A 5,836-nucleotide genomic window follows, 5' to 3' on the forward strand; every position below is an offset into this window, starting at 1 on the left:
AACAACAGACACAGAGGAAATCTACAGAATCATCAGGTCATACTTCAAAAACCTGTACTCCACAAAATTAGAAATTTTAAAGGAAATGGACAATCTTCTGAATAGATAGCACATACCTAAATTAAATCAAGAATAGATAAACAATTTAAATAGGCCTATAATCACTAAAGAAATAGAAGTAGTCACCAAAGTCTCCCAAGCAAAAAAGGCCAGAGCCAGGTGGTTTCAGTGCAGAATTCTATCAGAATTTCAAAGAACTAATACCAATACTCTACAAATTATTTCGCATAATAGAAACAACAGTAACATTGTCAAACTCTTTTTATGAGGTGATAGTTACTCATAACTGTACCAAACCACATACCCAAACTACACAAAGATGCAACTAAGAAAGAGAATTACAGACCAATCTCCCTCATGAACATCGATGTAAAAATACTCAATAAAATACTGGCAAACTGAATCCAAGAACACATCAAAAAATAAGCCACTGTGATCAAGTTGATTTCATCCCAGAGATGCAGGGATGGTTCAACATAGGAAAATCTATCAATGTAATCTACCATATAAATAAACTGAAAGAAAAAAAAACATATGATCATTTCATTAGATTTTGAAAAAAAACCTTTGACAAAATCCAACACCCTGTCATGATAAAGGTCTTAGATAAATCAGGGATACAAGAAAAATATCTTAACATAATAAAAGCAATATACAGCAAGCTGTCAGCCAACATTAAATTAAATGGAGAGAAAATCAAAGTGATTCCACTAAAATCAGGAACAAGACAAGCCTTTCCACTCTCTCTGTATCTATTCGATATAGTGCTTAAAGTTCTAGCTAGAGAAATAAGACAATAAAAGGAGATCAAAAGGATACAAAATGAAAAGGAAGAAGTCAAACTTTCACTATTTGCTGATGATATGATAGCATACATAAGTGACCCCAAAAATTCACAACAGAACGCCTACAGCTGATAAACACCTTCAGTAATATAGCAGGATATAAGTAATGTGGCAAGAAACAAGATCGACTCAAAAAGATCAGCAGCCCTCCTATATACAAATGATAATGGGTCTGAAAAGAAAATCAGAGAAACATAACCATTCATAATAGCCACAAATAACATAAAATACCTTGAGGTAACACTAACCAAACAAGTGAAAGACCTTTACAATAAGAACTTTAAGTCTTTGAAGAAAGAAATTATGGAAGACATCAGAAAATGGAAAGATCTCTTATGCTCTTGGATAGTAAAGATCTCCACTCTCAATATAGTAAAATGGCAATCCTACCAAAAACAGTCTGCAGATTGAATGCAATACCCATCAAAATCCTATCACAATTCTTCACAGACCTTGAAAGAAAATACTCAGCTTCATATGGAAAAACAAAAAGCCCACAGTAACCAAAACAATCCTGTACAATAAAGGAACTTTTGGAGGCATCACCACCTTGACATCAAGCTCTATTATAGAGCTATAGTAATGAAAATAGCTTGGCATTGGCATAAAAACAGACAAGTAGAAAAATGGAATTAAATCTGTTATCATTCATAAATGTGGGGTAACCCAAGCAGGTTACCAGAGGCCTCCATGGCAGGTGGCCTAAGGCCTCAGCAGGAGAATGACAGATAACACCATGCAGAGAGAGCTTGGTATGGAGTTTATTTAGTGAATATTGGGAATGGTATAAGAATAAGAGGTTATGGGGGGAGGAGAGAAGGGGGACAAAGAAAGAGGAAAGAGCGAGGCTAGAAAGAGGGGTGGAAAGGGGGAGGTAGTAGCTACCTCTTTAGAAGAAAGGAGGACAGAGAGAGAGCAGGCTGAAGAGGAGGCAGGAGATCTGCTTGCTTCATAGAAGGGGGAGAGTGAGAGTGCGTGGGGCTTGTCTCTTAAAGGGACAGGGTACTCAGACCAGCAGTTTGCAAAAGAATTGATATAAATCCATGCACCTATAAACACCTGATTTTTGACAAGGAAGCTAAAATTACACAAAGAAAAGAAAAAACATCTTCAACAAATGGTGCTGGCATAACTGGATGTCAACATGTAGAATAATGCAAACAGATCCATATCTAACCCCATGCACAAAACTCAAGTCCAAATGGATCATAAATCCAGCCACACTGAACCTCATTGAAAAGAAAGTGAGAAGTAGCATTGAACGCATGAGCACAGGCGACCACATACTAAACATAACTCCAGTAGCACAGACTCTGAGAGCAACAATTAATAAATGGGACCTCCTGAAACTGAGAAGCTTCTGTAAAGCAAAGGGCATGATCAATAAGACTTTAAAAGGGCAACCTACTGAATGGGAAAAGATCTTTACTAACCCCATATCAGACAGAGAATTGATCTCTAAAATATATAAAGTACATAAATATACTCAAGAAACTAGACATTAAATTACCAAATGATCCAATCTAAAGATGGGGCACAGATCCAAACAAAGAATTCTCAACAGAGGAATTGCAAATGGCCAAAAGACACTTAAGGAATTGCTCAACATCCTTATCCAACAGGGAAATGCAAATTAAAATGACTCTGAGATACCATCTTATACCAATCATAATGGCTAAGATCAAAAACACCAATGACAGCTTATGCAGGAGAGGATGTGGAGTAATGGGAGCACTCTTCCAATGCTGGTGGGAGTGCAGACTTGTACAACCACTCTGGAAATCAGTGTGACAGTTTCTCAGAAAACTGGGAATCAATCTACCTCAGGAACCAACACCACCACTCTTGGGCATATACCAAAGGATGTTCAATCAAATCACAAGGACATTTGTTCTACCATGTTCATAGCATCATTATTCATAATAGCCAGAACCTGCAAACAACCTAGATGCCCCTCAACTAAAGAATGGATAGAGAAAATGTGGTACATTTACACAATGGAATACTACACAGTGGTAAAAAAAAATGACATCTTGAAATTTGCATACAAATGGATGAATCAATAAAAAACCTTCCTGAGTATAGCCACCCAGACCCAGATAAACAAACACGGTATGTACTCACTCATAAGTGGATATTAGATATAAAGCAAAGGATAGCCAGCCTGTAGTCCACCATCCCAGAGAAGCTAGGTATCAAGGAAAACCCTAAGGGAGATATAGGGATCCCCCTGGGAAGTGGAACAGACAAGATCTCCTGAGAAAAATAGAAATATGGGAGAAGGGAGGGTGGGAGAGGAGGTGGAAGAGAGGAGAGGGAGCAGGAGGACATGAGAGGGCAGGATGCTCAAGAAGGGGAAGGACAGTGAGGGAAGCCTACTGACAAGTGGTTTTTTCCCACATCACTGTGGCAAATTCTTTCTCAGCTTGTTTAATGGGGCTGTAACTCTACAAATAGACTGGGTTAACACATCTTGGTAGTGCATGTGTGTGTATGCATGTCTGTGTGCATGTGTGTTGTATGAACAAGGATTTATGGGTTTGAGTACCTGTGTACATGGATGCCAGAGAAAGATGGCAGGTGTCTCAGCCTCTCTCTCCCTCTTGATTTTTGAAAAAAGGTTTCTCAATGACCCTGAGCTCAGTGACTCAGGCTGGCCAGTGAGATGGAGCATCACGATCACAGTGCCTGCACTGCAGGTGATGAACGGACCGAACTTTCTCTCCAGCCCAGGGCCCCTTAGTTGTCTTGGATTTGTTTCTCCTGAGTCAGAATGTTTGCTCTTCCCAGGCTTGGCCTTGACACTGTCCAAGGGTGTTAAGCACAGAGATCACAGAGGACACATTGCTACAAGTTAACTATTAGTGCACAGACACCCGCTGACCACTTCAGTCTCACCGGCAGCTAGAGACTCACAGCCATTTCATGTGACGTCATTTTCTCATCCTCAGAGCACACTAGCACAGGAGGATGCGGGGCCGATTCTCTGAGTCCTTCCAGAGCTACTAATTATGTTGACAGCTTTGGAAGCATTAGCTGCGCGGGCCTTGAGTGATGTGTTTAATTTTCTTTTCAACATTCAGAAACTGCTATTGCAGCCCTTCTGAGTACAAAGTCTCCCTCATTGTGTCTCCAAAGCTAGAGCAGTGTCACCATGGAGACTGCACAGGTGCCTGGAAGCTGAGGAGGTAGGAGCTCTGGGGGTGCCCTGAGGAAGAAGGCTTAGAGAAACTTTTGAGTCTGGCAACTTTTCCCTTTTCCACGTCTCTGTTGCCGGGTCTCCCTCAGCTGACACAGCTTCAGCAGACACATCTAGAGGACAGCACAGTGACAAGGAAGACAGTGTCCTGGCTGTCACAGCAGCTCAGAGATGTGAGCTGGAGCCGTGCCTCTGAGTGCTCGACTTGGCTGTCTTCCTCTTACAGCAGGGCATTATCATCCACCCCTATTTCTACACCTCTGCTGTGTTCTTGTCTTTCTCTTTCCCCTACTCTCATGGAGTCCAGGTCATTGTGAAGGAGATTAAGGAGAGAGAGTCATGTCATAGCCCATACAGAAGACTTCCTGCTCACTACAGGCAGTTGAAGAAGTCACTCTTATTTTCTATACACATCGAGAACTCTGTCCTTGTCTCTTACAGCTGAGATTCAGCAGAGCCCACATTCCTATAAAGCACCCAGTGTCTTGTAGGGTGGGGAATGTCAAGGCAAAATGGTCCCCTTTTAGTGGACACTCCTATTTATTATACTCTTAGCCCTTAAGTCCGGCCTCTGCTTCAACAAGTTCCCACAATTTCAGGTCCTTTAAGACCTTTGTGTACTTGCTCACTTGTTATGTAACTTAAACATTTGAGTATGTGTTTCCTTAGCCAGTCATACGCAGAACCAATTGAATGCCAGGTATGCTGCATCTTGCTCTGGGAAGTCTCCCATAAGATATCATCCCCACTATTTAGGGATTGGATGATCTTATGGAGCAAGGTAACCAGTGCAGGGACACAGCCGTGAGAAAATACAGCTGATGACGAGAGACGTGTCAGACTGCCCTACAGCCCTCAAGCATGACTGGACAAATGACAGATGGCTTGGGCTGGATCTGCATGGATGTAAGGGAAGCACAGGCCTGGTCCTTTCCTAACTGTCTTCCACTTCCTGCTCAGAGAGGTAAATGCATCTTTCTGTTTGTAATCCTGCAAACAAAGGTTTTTCTTCTTCTCAGTAAGGGTCACAGAGGACCACTTACTTACACGAGCAGCTCCAGACTTTTCCTCTGAACACAGAAGTCACAGAACACAAAGAGGCAGCTGGGGCTGAGGAACAGCACCATCACCCCTCAGTTACCCTGGTATTGCTCCTATTTATCTGTGGACACGCTTCCCAAATGCAGAGTGCTACTTTTCTTCTCAGCTTAAAAGCAGAAAATACAGTCTGAGGCTTGCATCAGAATGGGATAGCTAGAAAAGTAAATTAACCTTCTCCTTTTGTGGAATACTAAGCACTGATGAGTAAATATTTGTACATGGGTAAATTTACCATGGAGCTCTCAACATAACTATCACTGTTCACTTAAGTTCGGGGGGGGGAGAAGGAAAACAGAAGCTGGGAGATGTGTGCTGTTAGGCGCTGGCATTTGGAGTTGTTACAGTGAGAGTCTCAGGGCCCTATTGCAGTCATTATTGCTTTATGAAGAAGTTTGATATGCCATCTCTAATAACTGAGTTGTGTCTTACTCTATACATATGTGTCTGAGCCTCTGTATAGATTAATACTATTTCATAGTGCATCTGTCTCTATGATACAGATAGAAAGTCACAAACATTATCATCCCAACTCTTTGTTGCAATCTTGGATGTGTGAGTCACATGGACCAGGTAAAACTGGTGATTTTTCTGTGCCTATTGTTAGCATAAACAGAGGCAATAGCAATGAATT

Source organism: Microtus ochrogaster, unplaced genomic scaffold (assembly GCF_000317375.1).
Source record: "Microtus ochrogaster isolate Prairie Vole_2 unplaced genomic scaffold, MicOch1.0 UNK73, whole genome shotgun sequence".
NCBI classification, from domain to species: domain Eukaryota; kingdom Metazoa; phylum Chordata; class Mammalia; order Rodentia; family Cricetidae; genus Microtus; species Microtus ochrogaster.